Source organism: Callithrix jacchus, chromosome 3, assembly GCF_049354715.1.
Source record: "Callithrix jacchus isolate 240 chromosome 3, calJac240_pri, whole genome shotgun sequence".
NCBI classification, from domain to species: Eukaryota; Metazoa; Chordata; class Mammalia; order Primates; family Cebidae; genus Callithrix; species Callithrix jacchus.
In genome coordinates, this window is record NC_133504.1 from 139,565,456 (window position 1) to 139,588,637 (window position 23,182).

A 23,182-nucleotide genomic window follows, 5' to 3' on the forward strand; every position below is an offset into this window, starting at 1 on the left:
CCCAACGTGAACACTTTCGTGAAGCAAAAGAAAAAAATCTTTTTTAATATAAATAATCTCTCCACAAGTTTTCTGTTTTGTAAATTCGGATTTCTGTATGTAGAAGTTTTTTTAATGAGGTTTTCCTGTATTACATATCTTCAGTTATTCTGGGATAGTGTGAAAAAAAGACAGATAAATGTGACAAAAGGCTTAAATATTCTCAGAAAAAGAGTCTCCTGACTTAGGTAGAGCAGCCAACACCACAAAAGCTTTATTTCTTTTATCTTGAAATAGCAAGGGTGTTTTTCAAGATCCAGTCAGAAAATACAGCAGCAAATAGCTTGCAAAATGTTTAATACATGATCAAGTGCAACTCACAGTTTCACCCAAACACCTAATGAATTATTTGAGTAGGCTATGAGAGACAAGCATCAATCAGCGTTCAAGCTACCTCATCCTTTCTCAAGGTGAAAGAACTAAAACAACTGTATTATCTGTATGACAATCATTCCTGTTTTATTTGGAGCTGCGTTCCACTCTGACCATCAGAGAAGCAATGACATAGTTTTACTGCTGCTCTTATTAAATATTATTACTGTGGTGCAAGCTTGACGGTCGAGAGAGGAGAAAAAGGAGGCAGCTTCATTGCCCAGAGGAGATCCAGTAATCAGATGGTCCGCAGCCTGAAGAGAACATCAATCTTCTGAATTCAATTCTGACTATACACTTTAGCAGCAACTCCATGGTCTCGGTTAACAGTATTAAGGCAATTGCTAACCTAAAAGGTATATATTTTGAAAAGAACAAAACGGTGGACTAGATTGAGAATAGTGTTAAGAATACTAATTGAGAATTTTTTTAATACTGAGGAAAAGTCATTGAACTAGCCATTGGATATTTTTATGGCAGTCTAGAAGTTAACCTGCCCCCTTTCTTGTTTGTCTGTTTATTTGTTTTGAGATAGGCTCTAGCTCTGTCACCCAGGCTGAAGTGAAGTGGCACAAGCACAACTCACCGTGGCATCCCAGGCTCGAGCAATCTTTCCACTCTCCTGAGTATCTGGGACCACAGGCAAGCACTAATACACTTGGCTAATTTTTTTTTTTTTTTTTTTTTTTTGAAGACAGGGTCTCACTATGTTGTGCAGGCCGGTCTCGAGCTCCTAGGCTCAAGTGAGCCAGGAGTTCCGCCTCAGCTTCCCAAAGTCCTGGGATTATAGATGTGAGCCACCACATCCAGCCTGGTTTTGAGGAACACAAACCCCCTGGGCATACAGGCTTTCCACAGGCTCCCACAGAGAAAGCCAAAGAGTCTTTCCTGTCCTCATGCCCTGATAGGCAAGGCTGACACATATTGAGGCCTGCCTATCAGATGAACTCACTCATCTGAATTTGCAGAAGGTGAAGTAAAGACAAAGGGCTTGTTAAATACTTTCATGGCATCGGCATGACAATAGCAGTGGTGTGGCCAGATTCTTGTGTTTCTTGACTCTCTGGTTCACGTTCATTTTCTAGACATGATCTCCCAGCCTCCACTGTACCTGCTTTAGAGTCAGAGTTGATCTCTGTTCCTTGCAACCTGAAGTATCGTACCTAATATCCATATGTATGAGATGTTCGTGACTGTGACAAGCCCAGATCAGGGAATAAAGTATGTTTCCCCAAAAGCCCATTGTCATTCAAGGTTCTTATATCTTATAAAATAGAAGAAAGGCATACAGAAAATGAACATTCTTTCTCTTGTATGTTTACTACTGCCACTGAATGTGTGAGATATTTTTCTACTGGAGTAAGTCCCATAGAGTGACTAGGGATGTGGAATGATTGGTACAGGACAGAATTATTTTAAAACTTCAGTCCTACAAATAAGCACAAGAAATACCTTTTATGACTGTAGCAAGAAATCTAACATGTGATGCAAAGGCTTGAAACTAGAAGAAAAGCAGGCTTTTGCCAACCATGGCAGGAAGCTGGACTGGGATAAAAAGTCTCCCAGGATGATCCTTCAACTGTTGGGACTCCAGAACCTCAAGAGAAAGCAAGCTCAGCCACGCCTTATGCCAGTGAGTGAAGAAGCTAAGTGTCACTCAGACTGCAAATAGATCAGATAGCCCATATTCCAGAGAGAAGTCATGGAACCACAGTGAGAAATGCCTTGTACATTATGGGAGACTTGCCCAGGAATCAGAGTGACTGTAGAGATGAGAGAAGGCCTAACCAGGGTCAAAGGGGATGATCATGAGGTTCATATTTAGAATTAGAAGCTCAGAAATAAGTCCCAACAAGGCTAACAGAAACTAATAGACCACCTTGCTTCAAATAATCAGTCTGTGCTCTGATAATGCATCTCCAGCTATGTTGCACATTTTCCTCATGTATATGGGTGTTTGGTGGTGTTGATTATTTTTCCCTTTGTTTTCTTCTAAAACATTTCCTTTGTCTTTGTTGAATTATGAAGAAATCTCTGGGAGAAGTACTGTACACAATTTGACCCCCAAATAAATGAAAACTAAGAAGTCTTCCTTAAAGTGATAAAAGAAATCCTGATCATCAGTAATTGCTGGCTCTCCAAGCCAGAGAACACAGATGTGCACACACACACATGCGCACACTCACACACACCTGCACACACACAAACCACAAGGTTGAGGGCCAGCTCAATACTTACTGAAGCCAAGATGGGCTCGTAAGAATTGAACTCACAGAAAACCTGAGTCATTACCACCAATTTCTAGTAAGCAAAAACTGTCAGTGCCCATGGCTCTTCAAGGACCTGCCTTCGAGTTGTCCATCTTTAAGAACCAGAGAATAGGTTTGATTCTGCAAGACTATAGACTATTTAATAAAGTCCTTAGCTGGTGCCATGAAGTATCCTGGCACACAGGTCATGGAATCAGCCAGACTAGAGTATAACACCCTGCTGGGTGACCTTGGTGAGTCACTTAAACCTGGTATTGACATATATGGGTGGTAACACCCACTTTGTAAGACTATTTTGAGATTAAATGAGATATTGTCTGTAAAGCCTTTTGCACAGTACTTGGCATATAGTAAATGTTCATAAAATAAGAAAAACATATAAATAAGAATGTAGGTAAGTGGAAATAAATGAATGAAGCCATTGACTAGGCAAGACCGAATTTCAAAGAAGTTCAGAAAAGATTTCACTTACACTGCTAATCTCTAATTCCACCAGGAAAACAGCTGGGAAGATTAAATAGGATGGACACACTTTCTAAATATACTTATTTGCAGTTTTTATTTTGAAGAAGCAGAAGTAGCAGCTGCCATCACCCCCACAACAAGCCGGGCAGTTGACAAGTATTGGTGGAGCCTGCAGAAGGCTCCTGTCAGGGGAACAGTGACTCTCCAAGCCAGTTTCATGGGGGAAATCAGGACAACAGATTTTCTTATGCCATTTTCTCATTCATTCTGGTTTCTGCTTGGCTAGAAAGAGTACATAAGCTGTTTGTCTCAGATGAATGCTCCACTAGATAAAACACCAAAAGGGGTTTCGGGAAACATAATAAATTAAGAATTGCCGTAGTCAGTTAGACCAACTGTCTGACAATAGTACCAAGAGGCATTTTGTAGGAAATAGTTGTAACTGCCTTCATAATCAAGGCCTCACAAGCTCAGAAGCAACTCCTAAATGTCCTTAAGTTCCTATTAAGATACCATCAACCATGATTTTACTTAAACTCTCCTTAAATTCTTTTATATTAGCAATTTCAGCTAATACTGTTTGGGGCAATGAGTTTATTTATTTAACAAACTTTTATTTTTATGTTTTGTTCCTCTTGACTGCAACCGAGGCTGACTGTATAACCCGAAGCAAGTCTCCCAAGTTGGCTCTGCCTTAATATCTCCATCTATAAAATGAAAAGATAGCAGCTCCTCAATAAGGTCACAAATAAAAGGAAGAGATTCCTGGAGCTAAATTTTTCTCTGCCTTGGGCTCTACAAAGAAAGAGGCTTTAATCTGAACATTTGAGTTCCATTTTCTGTGCTAATTCATACAAATCCCACAAGAATAAAACAATGGCATAATGGAAGAGATAAATGCAGGATGAAAGATGAATAGCTTAAGTCTTAAGATCAGGCTGAATTGTAGGCCATTGAAGTAGCAAAAATGGGCATCCTCATCCACAAGCAAAAGGTATTAGAACCAGATTGCTCACTTGGATTAAAATACTGCACAATCTATGTGATTTCTACCAAATGGTCACTTATAAATAAAAGCGTTTAGTGAGAGTAAAATAAAAACAGCATTTTTTTTCCTTTTGAGTTAGAGAAACCCTAAAAATAAGTAGTGTTGTATTATCCAAGTAGGAAAAATTAATAACAGGTTGTGTATATATCTGAACCACCCAGATGACATTGGAATTTAACAGGAAGTTTTTATTGTTATATATCAAATTAGTTCTAGAGATGGGTTACTTTAATCACTGTTTTATATCAGATAAGAGTGATAATTACAGTGAAGATTTGAAGAGGAGATTTGATCTTTTTTATTCAGGAGGATCTATGGAAAGCACAATTATGAAGAAGTTATATGCTAGCCAGGACAGAATGAGAAACTAAATGACATAATGGTCTCTTTCTTTCTCCCTTATTAAAAGTAAAGGAGATTTTTAATAAAGTAACTCCCAGAAAGCCATAATGAGTCCAGTATGAAACATTTGTATGTAATTAAGTCATCTTAGTTCCTTTTGTATTGAATTTTAGAATGTATTCAGAAAATAATAATTAAAAGTAAATATCCTCTAAATAATTTATTACAGTCTTATAAGGCTCACATTTGTTGACTGTGTAAAGAGGCAAACTTCTGCTGCAAGTAGAAATACATTATAGCTAAGGTAGGTTCTATTTGTTCTATTTGTTACAATGAAAAATGTTTTTAATTAAGTGATATTAATATGAATACAAACAATTCTTTGGGGATGATTTCTCCTGTAAAGAGGTTTTAAATATTAAATGAAGGAAAATGCAAGTGACCTTAGTCTGTCCATCTTAAAGATGAAAGTTGTATGACCTCGTAGCAAAGAAATACAGTGCAGATTAATTAGCTAATTGGATCATTGTCATATCCAGAGTTATGGAAGACAAAGTATGCCTATGGACCTGGCCCAAGCCAAGCTTTTTTCCTGTTTTTTTTTTTTTTAATTTTAGATTTCTCTCTTTCTCTCTCTCCTTTTTTTCTTTCCCTACTTCATTAAAGTATAATTGACAAATAAAAATTGTATGTATTCAAGGCATACAACACTATGTTTTGATATATGTTTACATTGCATCGCAATCAAACTAATTAACATATCCATCACCTCACACATGTATTGTTTTTTTTTGTAGTGAGAATGTCTAAGATCTACTCCCTTAGCAGTTTTCAATACACACAGTGCATTATTATTAACTGCAGTCACCATGCTGTACGTGAGTCTCCAGAAATTTTTCACCCTTTTTACTGCTGAATCTTTGCACCCTTTGACTAACATCTTCCTATTTCTGCCCACCCCCACAGCCCCTGGCAACAACCATTCTATTCTCTGCTTCTGTGAGGTCGATTTTTTTTTAGATATCACACAGGAGTGAGATCATGCAGTGTTTGTCTTTCTGTGACTGGCTTGTTACATGTAACATCATGTTCTCCAGCTTCATTCACATTGTTGCAAATGACAGAATTTTCTTCTTTTTAAGGCTTAATCGTATTCCAGTTTGTACAGATATCACATTTCCTTATTCATTCGTCCACTGATGGACACTTAGAGTGATCGTATATCTTGGCTATTGTGAATCGTGCTGCAACAAACACTGGAGTGGGGGTACCTCTTCAACATACTGATGCCGTTTCCTTCCGGTATGGACCCAGCAGAGGAATTGCTAGATCATACAGCAGTTCTATTTTTAATTTTTTTGCAAACTCCATACTGTTTCCTATAGCAGCTGCACCTTTTACATCCCCACCAACAGGGTACAGGGGCTCCCTTTCCTCCACAACCTCATCAACATTCATCTCTTGTCTTTTTTCACAACATGCCTGTTAGAATGGCTGTGATCAAAAACTTAAGCCAGGCTTTTTAACTGAAATACCAAGACATTCGAGTCAACACAAGAGACTGTCACCAGATCGAGGTGAACAAATGAATTAATCATGATGAAAGGTGTGTGTTGGGGTCTGGCAAGTCACTGTTGTGGCCTTGTCAAATCCCTTAACCCCTTTGGGCCTCAGTATTCTAATCAATGAAATGTGGGGGCTTGACTTTTAAAGGTATTTCTAGCATGAAAATTCTATGATGCACAATTTCTAATAACTAAAAGAAGCAAACAAATTAGTCTGCATCAGAGAAAGGTGTTGACTAGTTGTAGAGACTGGAACCAAATTATGAGGTACACCAGAAGGTCTCAGGCAGCAGTCCCCAACTTTTTGGCACCTGGAATCAATTTCATGGAAGACAATTTTTCCACAGGAAAGGGGTAAAGGGGGATAGTGGATTTGAGATGATTCAAGTACATTACATTTATTGTGCATTTTTTTTCAACACACTTGCCACTGTAAAGCCTGCCACCAGATGCAGCTTAACTGCCATTTACCACTCACTGATAAGGTTTTGATATGAGTCTGCAAGCAATTGATTTATTATGGTCTCTGTGCAGTCAACCCTCTCTGCTAATGTTTATCTGTATTTGCAGCCACTCCCCAGTACTAGCATCACCACCTCAGCTCCACCTCAGATCATCAGGCATTAGATTCTCATAAGAAGCACACAACCTAGATCCATCACATGTGCAGATCACAAGAAGGTTCACACTCCTATTAGAATCTAATGCCACTGCTAATCTGACAGGAGGCGGAGCTCAGGCAGTAATGTAAGTGATGGGGAGTGGCTGTAAATACAGACGAAGCTTCACTGGCTTACCCGCCACTCACTCCCTGCTGTGTTGCCCAGTTCCTAACAAGCCACTGATGAATACCAGTCCATGGCCCAGGGGTTGGGGACCCCTGGTCTAAAGAAAGGCCAAGTGTTCTAGAGTTTTCCCACCTTCATAAACTGCCTTCCCCAGGCCCTGGAAAATCCTAAGAGACAATTCCCTAGATCCTCCAGCAAACCAGGTCTCTACACGTAATTCCTTATCAATTCCTTCTTGACTTCCTTTTCATTCTGTTCCTGACATTAACCGAGTTGATTGCTTGGTTTAGAATGCTCATACTGCCTTCTCCTTTCTTCACTCACGCAAACAGCATGTTACTCTCATTCTTCCATTCATTGTTTATTCATTCATTCACTGGTCTAGCATTTATTGAGCACCTACTATGGGCAGCTGTCTTTACTAGGCCTTGATCTTCTTTGACTAAAATGCTGTGTAGCTGTGTATTGTGAAGCCAGTGTGTTGGTTTATACTGGTCAGCAGCTGCATCTCTGGGGTTAGACTGAAGGACTTCAAATGCTAGCTTTCCTATTTGCTGTATAATCTTACGGAAATATCTTAACTTCTCTGTGTCTCAGTTTTCTCATTTGTAAAACGTGATTGATAGCAATAACTACTTTGAAGACTTCTTGGAGAGTCAAATAATTAAATCTGTGTTAAGTACCTGGGACAGCACTTGATACGGCACAATAAGTACCTGTTAAAGGTTAGTTCTTAGGATTATCTCCAAGGCATCTGAATCGGTGTGAGATCAGCAGCTCCAAGGCTGAGTTGCTGGTGGCATTTGACATAGTGCCTTCTATTTAAAGCATGATATTTCATGGCTGTGGAGTTGTTTGTCCACTTCAAATGGCCATTGGGGAATAGATTTGAGGAGCATTTGTCATTGACAAGGATTAGTGAAGCAGGCACAGTTGCTACCTCAGAGTGCTCGGGGCAATGACAGCCACTTTGTCCAAACCTGAGCAGTAGCAAAAGGATGCCAACAGCCCAAAGAAAAGAATCAGACCGGGAACTATTGCCAGGCAATTCCAGGATGACCTGAGGATGTGCTCTAGCCACCCTTGATGAAGGTACAGAAGTCTGTTGGCATATTTATTGTAATGGAAGCACTTTCTCTGCTTGCAGATTGACAGTAATGGTAGTAGTGTTAATAATTGTCATAATAACAGTACAGTAGTAGCAACAGCAGCAGCAATGGTAGCAGAGGTAGTCAACGGCAATAGTGAGAGTAATTGTGATAGTGGTAGTAATCATGGCAGTGGCGATAGTAACAGCGGCGCTGGTAGCAGCAGGAGTAGTTCCAGAGTGGCTGCAGTAGAGTAACAGCTACACTTCTATAGCACCATTCAAAGCACTCTGCATTTATTAACTCCATTCACATAACCACCCTATGAAGTAGAGAGCATTACATTTTACAATGGCACTCGTCATATTTTGAATGATTTCAGTTCTGATACCATATTTGGTTATGCTGGTTGGGGCAGCATCTCATTAAGATTTTGGTCTTCTTATCTTACATGCTCCTGATCCCACTCACCCAAAATCCTTCTCACTTATGGCAGCTAAAGTAGCCCCACAGCCTCTCCATCCTTGTTGTTTCTGGCAGGAAAGACACTCATCGTGCAGTATGAAATTGTGTGCTTTCTTTTAAGGGAAGTGTCACACTTGGCCAGAAAGAGTGGGGGAAAGTGCTGTGCACTGAAGGTGGGTACTTTATAAAGCGGCTGGCTGGCATGGATAGAAGAGAAAGATGGAAAGGAGACAGCATCCCTCATCTCTGTCATGGTGGGGACGGAGTCAATATACACCCCTAGGGCCACAGGAGGCCTGTCTCAACTTTCATCATTGGCTCATGTCCCTGCTTTCACACATGACTTGTTCTTTCCCATCAATGAATTAAATATGTAGAAAAACCATTTCAAGTCGTAGTCAAGAGTCATCTATATTTGTGTGCAAATGCCAGCTCCACCACTAATCACATGGCTCTCTCAGGCTCAATTTCCTCCTCTGTAAAATGAAGATAATTGTCTCATAGAATTGTTTTAGAAAATGAGAGGGAAGGTACATCCGCACCCCAACCCAGCACTTGGCACACATAAGCCTTAATAACTATTACCCATTACTATTACTGTTGCTACTGCCATTGTATTTTTCCTTCAAACCACTAAACCCATAACTGTTATTAATGCATATCCAAATAGTTCTTGAAAAATATCCTCTAAAATTGTGTTACCCAAATAACTCAAAAAATTGAAATTTTAGATTTGCAGGGCAGCCCCTTACTCCTCGAAGATGCTGTATTAGTTTCCTGTGGCTGCTATAACAAATTACCACAAACTTAGTGGATTAAAACAGCACAAAGTTCTGATCCTGCAGTCACAGTCAAAAGTCTAAGACGGGCTGTCAGGTGACTCTAGAGAAGAAGATGCAATCTTACCCTTTCCAACTTTAGATGAAGAAGATGTTCCATTGCCCTTCCCACATTCCTTGGCTCATGGTCCCATGTCTTTGCAATCCTTGCCCATCATCACATCTCATTCTCTAACTCTCATATTTCTCTCTCTCCCTTACAAAAAAAGATCTTTTTGACCACATTGGGCCCACCCAAATAGCCCAGGAGAATTTTCCCCTCTCAAAATTCTTATATATCTGCAAAATCCTTTCCACCGTATTAGATAACATACCCACGGTTTCCACAATTTAGGATGTGAATGTCTTTGGAGGACAGTTATTCTACCTACCACAGAATCCATGAAGAAATAGCCATAGAAAAGACTGGGTTGTCTCCATAGAGTCCCGCGTTTCTTACTCGGTGTTTGTACAGTCGTTGCTGATCTTCCAGCCTCCCCTGATTCTCTCTGACTCCTGACATCTCTGAGGGTCAGTGTCCACATGTGTCACACAGTAATGGCCATACTGCATCTGAAGAGTTGGGTGGGGAATAACCAGTGTACTTAAGTCATAAAATGTTCAGCAAATTTTAGAATAAAATGCCACATAAAAATGAACAAATAATAATTCAACTGTCTCACGAGTCAATTAATAGACTCAAACTGCTCTAAGATCTTTGGATAAAAGGCATTCTTCAGATGCCAAGTGTACGTTGGTGTTTTGCCTTTGTGCTCACTTCCAGCCATCTATCAAAAGCACACTTTAGCTCATTTTTCCTTTTTCAGATAAACTATCTAATTTTCTGCCCCTGTGGCTTTCCTGAATATCTCCTCCCCCAAGCCTTCCAGTGGGAGAAATGTAACTCATTTTCTTCTCTGGGTTTTCTGTGGGTGGGTAGATATGGCCTCTTTGACTAGTCTTTTTCTTTCACTTTGTTCTCAAGCTACAGCTTTTGCTGCCTCTGACTTCGTTTTTAGCTGTGTAGCTGTGAGTTTGCCACCTCTCCTTTGAGCATCATCAAGGGCTGCTGTGGCCTGATATGTAGGTTTCTTTCTAATTTCAGTCTCAGGGGGAATGAAGTCGATATGGTTTTTCACCTGCTGAGTTAGGAGTTTGCCCTTATACACGCACCATAATATTTTATTCTAGTTGCAGGGAGCATGCAGCATTTATATTTTCTTGGACTCCCACATGAAATCAGAAGCAGCTACTGTGTGTCCTTCGGAATCCCTCATGCATTGCCTTTGCTGCCTGTGGGTGGGCAGGAATAGACAGCCAAGCACTCTAAAGAAAGAAGGTGCAGATGACTCTGTCTTTTGAAGTTGACCTTCTCCCAAAAACCAAGACCTACAGAGAGGCAAACACTTATTGGCTTGAAAACAGGTGCATTTTGTTTTCTTAAACATCTAAAAAGACAGAACTGCATTTAGAATACAGCAATGCTTCCTTTATCTCCCTATCAGAAAAAAACAGTTGTGTGCATATATTAGTCATGCTTCTGATATTATGGAGGGAGTTTAATATAGGAAAATGGTGACAAAGGTTTTGGAAACGTAGGCTAAGTGGAAGATGGCATTACCTAGATATCAGCAACCGTAGGATGCTACTGCTGTTGTCCCATAGCTGTAGGAGTAAAAAGGTAAATGTGTGATGGAGAGGAAGGCAGCAAACCACATTGCCATGTATGTACCTATGCAACAATATTGCATGTTCTTTACATGTACCCCAAAACCTAAAACGCAATGAAATACATATATTAAAAAGAAGATAAATCTGGAGTACTCCAGAGCCGGCAAGTACACATTTGCTACTGCTGTTGGAACAGAGCTATGCTATCATATTTGTTATCTATTGCTATTGAAACAAATAATCTCAAAACTGGCTTAAAATAAAACATGCTATCTCAGTTTCTATGCATCAGAAATCCAGGTGTGAGCCAGCTGGGTCCTTCCTCTGCTTCAGGATCCCTCATAAACTTCAATCAAGGTGTCAGTAAGGCTACACTCATCTGAAGGCTCAAATAGGGAAGGAAACACTTTCAAGCTCATGTAGTTGTTGGCAGGATTCAGCTCCTTGTAGGCTGTTGGACCTCAGTTCCTCAATGGCTATTGGACAGAGTCTGCCCTCAATTCCTTGCCATGTGGGTCTCACGAACATGGGAGTTTGCTTCCTCGGAGCACACAAACCAAAAGGCAAATAGCGACAGTCTGCCAGCAAGATATAAGTCACAATCATTTGCAACCTAGTCAGAGAGGTGGTATTCCTCGACATTGCCGTATTCTGTTGGTTGGCAGCAAGTTACTCAAGAAAAGGGGATTACACAAGGCCATGAATACCAAGAGGCAAGGATCAGAGGAGACCATCTCAGAAGCTACTGACCATACCTGCTGAGTAGGAACCCAGGAGACCAAACTCCCGCTGATGATGCTGGAGCCACCACCAATTCTCTTGGAGCCACAATGCCCCATGGTACTATCCACTGCTTCCACTGTCACACCCAGATAAATGGCCTTCCCTTTCTACCACTTTCCAGTCTCCCATAAGTGCTCGCTCCCACTGGCAAATGCTAACCGAAGCCCAGCAACCATGGGAGCTAGGAATACTCTTCTCATGTTTACAGTAGCTTGCAATTCAGAGGAGAGGAAATAAGGATGGGAAAAGGACTAACCATAGGCAATAGCTGGCCCCACAGGAAAGGGATGTTTCTACTCATTTCCACATCTCTCTATTAGACCCCTTCCATTCTGTTCATTTTAATCAACAGATGCACCAATGTTATCTGCTCCATATGTGAGGTCCCACTCGTCACCTCTTCACTGGAACACGCCCCCTCAACCCTGAGCTTGCTTTCTCAGACTGTCCTCCATGTTCCAATCTTTTCTGCCTCTTTTCCTTTTCATTTCCTTCAAAGCTTAGCTAGCCTGTTTCCTGCCCTTGATTCCTCAGGGCTCTTATCTTTGCCAAGTAGAGCTGGATGATAATGGGAAAGCTTTCAATTGATTCCATTCAACAAAGTCTCTTATATAGATGCTAGGTCTCAAACCTAATGCTAGATGCTAGAGTGCAAAAATGGAAAAGAAGCAATTCCTGCCCTTGAAGAGGATGCAGTTATGCCAGGGACACAGATGTCTATAATATCAAGTGATAAGTGCTACAATTCAGGGACATTCTGACAGATTGATTGACAAACCATACAGATTTTCCCTGAATTGGCTACATGTTATCTGCACTTTGGGTTCTTGCTGGGGAAAAAAATGCAACCTTGAACTCTCAGCTGTACAATCCTTATCAAACATACTTACAATAAATAATTTGTGGAGGTTCTAAAAGATAAGCAGCCCATCCATTTCTTAAGATATTCTACAATTTATTCTTCATGTATACAGATGCAAAATTCAGTTTAAAAAATCTGTGAAGAACTATAACAACATGACCCACAGCCTTGTTTTTACAGCCTTTAGTTTTCAAAGAAACCACTTTCACTCAGCTGTACTTTGGCATCTCATCATCTGTCTACATGGAGTAACATTTAAAAACTACTGAATGAACTTAGGTCTAAACCCAAGATAGGAATGTCGAGGATTTCCTCCCCTACATCACAGCCTGCTCACATTCTAAAGACTTCACAGAGAACCTCCTCTTAGAGCTCAGACTCAGAAAGAGTTTTCTCAGAACAGTTCATTTGTTTTCATTTTATGGATACACCAAAATTTTATAATTAGTTATGTTTCTATTTTTGCTTTATCTTCCAGAAACTTAGAACCAAATGTGCAGTCCTCTTCTAGAAACTGTGTGAGAGTAGGTGGCAATCATTTATTTTATTGCCCTTGTTTTCCCTTGACTCCAAATCCTCTGTCATTCTTTTGCAGGTATATTGGTAGGATACTCAAATTCTCTGTAGAATGAGAATTTTTATGTTAATTACAAGTGGATTTACTAATGATATATGGTGCTATTTCTTTTTGGCAGGAAGGATCAAGAAAATCAGAGAAAGATGTGATATTTGATCTAAACCTTGGAAAATGATATTTATCCAGTCTTAAAAGGTTTTTCCATAATATCAGCACTTAGAGGCATAAAAAATTCACATGAGTTCATGTGACCAGATATAAGGGAAGGAGGATATAAGAGTTTGTGTGTTGATTTTCCTGTCAATGCACTATTCATCCCAGTTAGAAGAGTACTTAACCTGTTAAAATGTGTCCTTACTTTAATGGGCACTTAAAGAGTTTTTTTAATAATTGCAGTTTCCACCAGAGAAAGAATCTTTTCTGATCAAGTAAACTTTTTTTCCGTTTATTCACATTATAAAGGCTTCCCAGTCTGCCATAGGTTGGCTATCCTAGAAACAGCCACCAAGCATGCCAATACCTGTCACAGTTGTCTTTCAGAGTGTGGATAGCCAGAACAAACCAGAGAGCCTGTCTCCCAAAGCCTGGTTTATAATCTGCTGCTGCTGCAAAACCATCTCCTGGCCTGACAAAGCCTGCAAAAAGGGGAATGGATGGGTGTGTAGGTAACAGTGCAAAATCTTTGGCGTGGCAGAGGCAGATACAGACTATTATTTGGTACCCACAAGATATTAAGCAATTCACTTCCCCCTCTCTCGTCTTCATTTTCCTCTTACAATTTGGATGTCTGAGAGCTGCTGTATTTAGTTGATCTCATTATTTTATAATCACATCAGCTCTTTTGACAGTCTGTGATATTCATAGTCATTGATTTTTTTTGGAATCTACAAAACATCTATATACTTCACCATAAACTCTCAGTGGCTATAGATGACTTTAAAAATGAGTAATTCACCACACTTCAGGCAGGAAATTAAGGCTTGTAATGTTGAGATATGAATAATTGTAGGTACCTTTCATCACTTTGATCTTTCTCTGATAAATATTACAATTATTCAGGCAGCTCAAAACATCATGTGAAAATGTCAGTAAATACACTAACAAATCTAGCTCTTAAGTGAGTCCCCACCAAGGTATCATGCAAACAGCCATTTGCTGGAATCATATGTGAAAAATATTAGGCTTTGAAGACTGGGGTGATTTCCAGTCTGTAAAGCGGCCTATTTGAGAAGAAAGAATCATCTCCAGGAAAGAATTAACCTATCCATGTTTTTTTTAAAAAAATTGTTAGTTAATTTCAAGGTTTTTCAGTGTTTCTTTTTATAAATACCAAAGGAGAAAATTTGGGTTAATTCCAATAGCCATTAGCTTTCATGGGGAGCTAGGACAGAATCCAAAATGAAAGAAAATGCCTTGTGGGGCCCACACAGAGCATTGGAAAGAAAATTTGCCTCTCACCCCAAGAGAGTCTGGTAGGGCCTGGGCAAGCATCCTCTGAGCAGAAGCAAAGCCCTGGCCTTGAAAGGCACCAGCATCAAAAGGGATTCGTAGGACTCCAAGTGTTCTGTGTACACCAGCAAGAAGCAGCAAGGCAGCATGGCTGTCCTTGAAAGAGAATGAAAATAAACCCTGTCATAAGCGTTCTATCCCTCAGATGCCTAAATACACAACACTCATTGATTCCACCTAAGACTCAGCCCTGACTTCCTCACCCACCACACAATCACCCCTCCAACTCCAATCACCATTACCTGTACCCGTGCCATTGCATTAAACATGCAACTATTTAGCTCCACATAAGCCTAACACTTCGTCTTTCTTCACAGATTTGCATGTGCAGGTTAGGTGTTCCCAGACTATCCTCCAATCCTGAGATTCATGGAACTTTCACTGAGCAGAGAGCCTTTGGCTAGGCCTTTTGCAACCGGGTTAGGCTGAGACCATGAGTACTTAGAACATGATCCAGTCATTTACTTTTTTTTTTAAACCAACCTTCAAAATTTGGTTTTAAAAGTCTAAATTTGGTCAGGAGCAGTGGCTCACATCTGTAATCCCAGCACTTTGGGAGGCTGAGAAAGGTGGATCACCTGAGGTCAGGAATTCAAGACCAGCCTGGGCAACATGGTGAAACCCGCCTCTACAAAAATACAAAAATTAGCTGGGCATGACGTGAGGTGCCTTTAATCCCAGCTACTAGGGAGGCTGAGGTGCGAGAATTGCTTGAACCTGGGAGGTGGAGGTTGCAGTGAGCCAAGATCACTCCACTGCACTCCAGCGTAAGTGACAGAGACTCCATCTCAAAAAAAAAAAAGTCTAAATTGCTTAACATATAATGAGCTTTACAGTCAATCAAATAAAATGCCAACAATTTTTAGAAAGTGAAATCTATAAAGAGACATTCACTGAAAAAAAAAAAAGTTTTGTTTTGTTTTGAGATGGGGTCTCACTCTGTTGCCCAAGCTGGAGTGCAAGGGTGACATCACAGCTCACTACAACCTCCATTTCCCAGGCTCAAGCAGTCCTTCCATCATCAGCCTCCTGAGCAGCTAGCACCACAGGCACACACCACCATGCCCGCTTAATTTTTTTATTTTTTTGTAGAGTTAGAGTCTCCCTATATTACCTAGGTTGGTCTCAAACTTCTAGTTTCCAGCAATCGTCTCGCTTCCCAAAGTGCTAGAATTACAAGAGTGAGCCACCACACCTGGCCTACAAGTGTTTTTGAAACATATAAAGAGATAAGGGGTATTCAAAGTCTCTCTTTTAATGAAAAAAAAATTAGAACAATAAAACATGTTTCTCCATATCAGATTGAGAAAGATTAGAAATGTTACATAGTAAGGCAGACTTTCATGAATTCTTGGTGGAAGTATAAATTGTTGTAATTCCACTGTAGGACAATTAACTAATATTGAAATTTTAATCCATTTATACTTTGACCCTTCAATTTCACATGAAGGAATTTATCCTTCAAAAATATGCTACATGTAAGCAAAAATAGGTTGCTAGGATATTTATTGCAACATTATCATAATAAAAAAATACACCATAAATGACAACCAGTATTGGAGATCTCTAAATGTCCAAGATTCTGCAGTTATTAAAAGGGATGAGGTATATCTCTATGAAAAGATGTCCAGGACAGGTGGTTAGCTGAAGAAGAGGCTTGACCGTGTCATGGGCAACATCCTGTTATTTGCTCTCATCACAAAGTAAGCACCTCCAGTGCCCAGAACTCTTCAAACAATCGAAGAAACCCACCTTCAGACAGCAGGTCGAGGCAATATAGCTAATATCTGGATATGATAAGGATTAAAGGGAAAATAAAACTCCTCAGGCAAGTATCTGTCTCTTGGTATTCTCAAATTTTCATCTCATGGTGGTGAAAACATACCAAGATATAATCTTGCTCAGAAAAAAGGGGGGCTGCCTATGTTTGCCAGGCCCTAGAATAATGCCTTGTATTTATAATAAAAAATAAAGCTCAGCTCCAATTAATGAAATAAAAACAAAAGCCTTTCTTATTAATTGGTTGCTATAAACACATAACAACAAAACACTAATTACCAACAACTCTTCAATAATTTTAAGTAAAGATACAATTTGAAACGACCAGCTCTCTTTTTACAAAACTCCAACTGTCTTCTCTCACTGCTTAATATAATCTTCCCACACAACCCCACTCCTTCCCTGCCTTAAGAAAAAAAATTAACGTTCCTTCACTAAAATTCAGGTATCAGATAGCTTGTCCACAGTTCCCTGGATGCTAGCTTAGGGCAGCAGCTATCAGAGTTCATTGATTTGCTGCTAGCAAATTGGAAGATTTAATGGTGTGACTTCCGCATGTTGCTAGTTGATCAGGTCTCACTGGGGTCTCTCCAAATGGGAAAAGAATTGCTTCCTGCTAATCTCAGGCAGCAGCACTGCGTCCACATCCATTTCCACACTGATCTTAAACAGAAAGAAGACAGAGAAAGATTATGTTTCATTCTCCCACTGCGTCTACATAAAACCCAATTGTCGCCCCTTTCTGATCAGCAAGATGTTACCTTGGCAACTACTTTGTACAGCTCTTATTCGTATCTCTTTTAAAGCTCATCATTTGTATAAAAGTTATTTTGCTTCCTAATGAGTAAGAGGAGACATTAGGCAGCCTGACTGCTTCCCTGGTACTTCCAGACAAAGGTTGTAAAACTGACAGCCCAGGGGCCAAATTAAACACTCAGGCATGTTCGACCCACACAAAATTTTTGGTTTTGTTTATTGGATTTTTTTTAATGTGAGTTAACATTTACAAAGCAGAAGATCTAAAATGAAAATGCAGATTTGCAGTTCTCTTTAATAATGTTTAGACCTGAAGTCTCTGGGCCCACATTCTTCATAAGCAGCTGTTGCTTCATACTGGTCGCTGCCCTCCACTCGGCCCAATTCATTGGATTAGATTACCTGGGTGGCATCTGGGTTGTGACCTCTGTTCTAGGTGGGATATAAAGTGCTTATATTTAGAACTGAACAAAAGTTGTTTTTAAGCTATCTGAAGCTTTCAAGATGTTTTTGTTTCTCAAAATTCAGAATTTCGAATTCACCAAATGTCTTCCCACATGCACAAGATTTTTCAACATTATCCGTAATCATCAGCACCATTGCTAATGAAGCTCAGAAACTTAAGACACTTTGAGAGTTTAACCAAGAAAAGGCAAAGCTGAGGAGAGAAACAACCCATGTCTACTGATCAGTTAGAGCAGCGAGGAAGCTGGTAGGGAAGGCAAAAGGCAGCGGTCCTCAAACCTGAGTGTGCATTAGGACCACCTGGAGGGCTTGTCGGAAACACAGATCTCTGAATCTGAGATTCCGATTCAGTACGTCAAGAGTGGGGCCTGAGAATTTACATGTCTAATAAGTCTCCAGTGAGGCTGATGTTCCTGGTCTGGAAACCACACTTAAGAGAATCACTGAGATCTTTTTATATCAAATATATCTGTAAATGCACACTGACTGATATTGTTTGGATATCTGTCCTTGCCCAAATCTCATGTTGAATTGTAATCCCCAGTGCTAGCGGTCGGGCCTGGTGGGAGGTCCGGCCATGGGGGTGGAACCGTCACGGCTTAGTGCTGTCCACTCAATAGTGAGTGAGTTCTCAAGAGATCTGGTTGTGTCAAAGTGTGTGGCATCTCCCCCTGCCAATCTCTCTTTCTTTCTGGCTTGCTCCTGCTTTCTCTATGTGAAGTGCCTACTCCTGCTTCACCTTTTGCCATAAGTAAAATCTTCCTGAGGCCTCCGCAGAAGCAGATGCCAGTGTTATGCTTCCTGTACAGCCTACAGAACCATGAGCCAATTCAATCTCTTTTCTTAAAAATTACCCAGTCTCGGGTATTTCTTTAGGGCAATGCAAAAACAGCCTAATACAGTGGCCAAACACAATAGAAGTTTATTTCCCTTTCATGAAATAGTCCAGTCTGGGCATGATGGCTCACTGTAATCCTAGCACCGTTGGGAAGCCTAGTCAGAAGGATCACTTGAGCCCAGGAGTACGAGGTTGCAGTAAGCTATAGTCACTCCACTGCATTCCAACCCTGGATGACAGAGCAAGATTCTGTCTCTTAAAAAAAAAAAAAAAATCAAAGCAAGTTTTCTCTCAATCGGTGATTCAGGAACCCAAGCTTCCTTGAGATTATCCCCCTACTAACCACTAGGAGGAGGATATAGGGATGAAAGTGGGAAAGGTACCAGGAAAGTGCGCTAATTTTTAAAACGCTTGGCATAGAAGTAACATACATTACTTTCACTCACATTTCATTGGTGAGAACAAGTCACATGACCATATCTAGATGCAGAGTGTTGAAAAATATAATCACTAAATGAGCAGCCCTCCCAGAAGCAATTCTGTAGAAAACAAAAGGGAGAACTCACATTTTTTTTTTTTTTTTTTTTTTTTGGGGAAAACTAGCCAATTCCACCTAAGCAGCTATGAACGTGCCTCACTCTTGCCTCCACTGATTTTCTTCCCCATTCCCAGAAGGCCCTTCTCTCTTCTCATTGCCCATCCACATCTCATTACCAGCCTGGTTATTCACCTCTACCAGAATTCCCAGTAAAAAATTTCCAGTCTTTTATGTTGGGGCGGAGCTAAAATAACTTTCCTCAAGAGTTTGTTGTTTCCTTGAGGATATTTTTAATGATCATCATGACGTTAAAGAACAAGAGTTGCTCTTCTGCAGTTAATCAAAAGGAAAAAATAAACTGACTGCATTTTTAAAGTTTGATTAAACACTTACTTAAGTATCCCATCAGATTTGTTTGCCAAAAATTAACAAATAAATAGACAAAGTAAATAGGTAATAAAAGGTGCCTGCAATAATTAACATCTCAACATCAAAACCTAAGTATCCTCCTGAGATGAATTAATACTTTCTAAAATCATCTCTAGCTCCTGGGATCTAAAGTGAGTTATTGAGGTGATCTGTGTGGTCTAAAATCTATTAAAACTAACAATGTGAAAATAATATAAAGAATGACCCATTTACCATTGCAAGCAGTAGGAAACTGACCCAAACAAGCTTAAGCCCAAAGGGAACTTATTGTTTCACAGAAGATGAAAAGTCCAGGGGTAGAATAACTTTCAGATGTGGCTGAATCCTGAGTTCAACCAATGTCATCAGGACCATTTTTCTACATCTCTTGGCTTTGTGTCATAATGGGATGGCTGCAATGGTTCTAATACCTACACCCTCCTTTAGGTCCTGCAGATAAAATTAAGAGTTCCTCAATGAGAAAAACATCATTGTGATTCATTAGATCTGACTGACTATGAGTTGACTATGACTTATCTCAGTTCTCTAGAGGGAATTGAGATAAGGATACTGTTGGGGTTTGAGGAGGCTCAATGTCCCATTCTAGTTTGGAACCAGTTGAGAGAAAGATCCAGGAGCCAAGTAGAGAAGCATTAAAATGTCAGCCTTACTGATGGCTTTAGGTCTGCTAACCAAATGAGCTTGCTAATTCCCAAATTAGATGGACCTGCCTGATCACAGATATGCAGCCTCCCATGGGGGGCCTGCTCCTGTCATGTACGGCATTGAGGAGCATAGAAAGCTGTCTGCACACTGGTAGGTGACTAAGAGAAAATAGAAAGGGGCTGAGAATCACATGCTCAGCCACTGTACCCAAACTCACTCATCAGCTAGCTCACTCTTCTTCCTTTGAGGGAAAGGAAAAGGGGGATACAGGGAACCAAGGAGCTAGGAGTGTTATTCTGAAAAAGTCCATCCATAGAAAAACAGAAGAATAGGGAATGTCTCCTCCCAGCCTGTAACAGAACAGTAAATGATAATAACAGATGTCAACTACAAGTAGAAAATGAGCCTTACCTTTTAAATACACAGAGTAAAACATATGCATCCAAATGGTTAGCATGCTCAACATTTTTAGTTATGAAAAGATATTTCTCTCACCTGCCATGGAGATCCCATAATATCCTTGAGATACTGCAATTCACAGTGGTTGCCATTATCTGATTTATCATTTTCCTACAGAGGTAAGATAAACAAGTGTCTTAGCCAGCTGCTATAACAAAGTAATGTAGACTGGGTGGCTTACAAACAACAGAAATTTCCCACCATTCTGGAGGCTGAAAGTCAGAGATCAGGGCGCCAGCATGGTGAGGTGCTGGCAAAGACTCTCTTCCAGGTCGCAAACTGCCAATTTTGTGTTGTATCCTCCCAAGGTGGCAAGCAGAGGAGCTAGGTCTCCTGCCTCTTTGTATAAGGCACTAGTTCCATTCATGAGGGTTCTTTCCTCATCACCTACTTACCTCCCAAAGGCCTCACCTCCAATCCACCACATTAGGGATTACATTTCAACATATAAATTTGAGAGGGACAAAAACATCCAGTGCATAACACCAAGTATAAAAATGGACTTAATTTATGTTTCTGCCCTAGGATGAAGTAGGAATGAGTAACCAGAAGAATACAGTTGACAGTTTAGGAAAGAGATTCAAACAAAATAAGTAGGAAATTCATACTGATCTGGATCCGACTCTAGAATGTAAGCTCCATGAGAAAAGGCTCCTTGTCTGCACCATTGTATTTCTCCCCAGTGCCTAGAATCGGGCCTCTGGCATATAGTAGAAGTTCAATAAAATTTGCAGAATGAGTTAGGAGGGGAAGTCTTGAAATCAGAAAAAAAAAATCTTTGTGGGGTTTAGTGGTCACAAAAGAACAGCGTCACTTGGGATTGAAGACAATAATCTGACCCTAACTAAAATGATCCTACTTCAGGTTGGTGAAAGAGAATCTAGTGGATCTAGAAGAGCTCAAGAATTAGGGGAAGCTAGGCACCGTGGCTCAGGCCTGTAATCCTAACACTTTGGGAGGCTAGCAAGGCTCCCCACTTTGGGAGGTGGGAGGATAGCTTGAGCCCAAGAGTTTGAGACTAGCCTGGGCAACATAGGGAGGCCTCACCTCTACAAAAAAATTAAAATTTTAGAAAAACAGGAAACCAAAAAATATCTGAAATGGCAAGAATCTTTGAGGTAATTTAATGTAGTGATTCCCAACAAAAAACAGCTATACGTTAGAAACACCTGGGGAGTTTTTTTTTATTCTCATAGGCAGACCCCACTTCCTAAGATTCTGACCGAGACACCTGTAAGCTGCAATGGGAGGAATAACAGAGAAGAGGGGGCAGCCTGGAGTCAGGGCCGGGTCTAATTCACTTTGTCCCCTAGGGCGTCTAACACAGACCACGTTTTCTGACTAGAACCAAGTAAAAAACAGAGAACTACATTCTCAGATGGCTATCACAGGAGAACCCACAACCTGGTCACTTGGGTGTCCCTGGAAGCCCTCTTGGGAGAGGGGTGGAGGAGTGACACCTTCTAGTTAGACCCAACCTATTTTATCCCCATGTTCTCCAAGAGTGTATCAGATGACTGAGTCTGTCCATTTCAAACAAGACTTCCTCAAACATTCTACAAACCATCACCCAACGAAGATGGTGATAATTTTGATTTTGAAATTTCAATGGGACCCAACAGGCCCCCGCAGCAACTGAGGGACTGTAGGACGTGCTGCGTGATGTTCACCGGCGGTGCATTCAGCACCTTCCCTTGGCAGAGGCCGAAACCTCTCCCACTCCGCGCCGCGGCCGGGTGGACGGATCCCGCCCAGGGCGCTTCTAACTGGACCTCCCAGCGTCGCGGCGCGCAGAGCAGCCGGGGACGTCCCGGCAATCGGCCTCCCAGACAGAAGGAGCCCTGCACGTCTCAGCAGCTCACTCGCCCGGGCATGACGGGCCCGGGCAAAGGCCTCCGGAATGGGTCTTTCGGAGCTCCCCTTAGGAGGGGACGCCGCGGACTAACAGACGCCGCGGTCCGGCCGGTGCTGATGCGGCTGCGCGGCTGACGGTTTCTTTAGCGCGGTGTCAGCTTCGGGTCCCTACTGGCCTCCCCTCAGGCCGCCCGAATGCCCGGCCTGCCCCCGCGCCTCTCCGCCCGAGGTGCTTCTTCCAAGCCGCCGCTTGCACAGTCCCGGGCCGGGCGCGGTGGCTCATGCCTGCAATCCCAGCACTTTGAGAGGCCGAGGCGGGCGGATCACGAGGTCAGGTGATCGAGACCATCCTGGCTAACAGTGAAACCCCGTCTCTACTAAAATACAAAAACTTAGCCGGGTGTGGTGGCATGCTCCCGTAGTCCCAGCTACGCGGGAGACCGAGGCAAGAGAATCGCTTGAATCGGGGAGACGGAGGTTGCAGTGAGCCGAGATCTCGCCCACTCCAGCCTGGCAACAGAAGGAGACTCAGTCCCCCCCCAAAAAAAGACAGCCCCACGCCACCCGGCCTTCCTGGAACTGGAGCCACTCAAACGGGCCAGATCCAACCTGGTGACGAGTCCCGGCAGCGGCCCGCTTCCCCACGACCCTCCCTCCGCCTCGCTTCGGCCTCCTACGGGCAGCGCCTGGGAGCTCCCACAGGTCAAAGCACGCCACCACTTCCTTCCTCCTTCTCTGCTGCCTGGGCTTTGAAATA

At 41.4% G+C, this 23,182-nt stretch overlaps 1 long non-coding RNA gene across 2 annotated transcripts; it reads right to left on the reverse strand.

The window, feature by feature from the left end:
* Window positions 1–6,328: 6,328 nt before the first annotated feature.
* On the reverse strand, window positions 6,329–23,125 carry LOC118152093 (uncharacterized). 2 transcript variants are annotated; one of them, XR_004740442.3, is made up of 4 exons: window positions 20,608–23,125; window positions 13,674–17,104; window positions 10,882–10,925; window positions 6,329–9,833 (listed from the first exon to the last, which is right to left on the reverse strand). It is a non-coding gene; the product is annotated as an uncharacterized LOC118152093 (long non-coding RNA). The 2 variants fall into 2 exon arrangements; XR_008480210.2 differs by lacking the exon at window positions 10,882–10,925.
* Window positions 23,126–23,182: the final 57 nt, after the last annotated feature.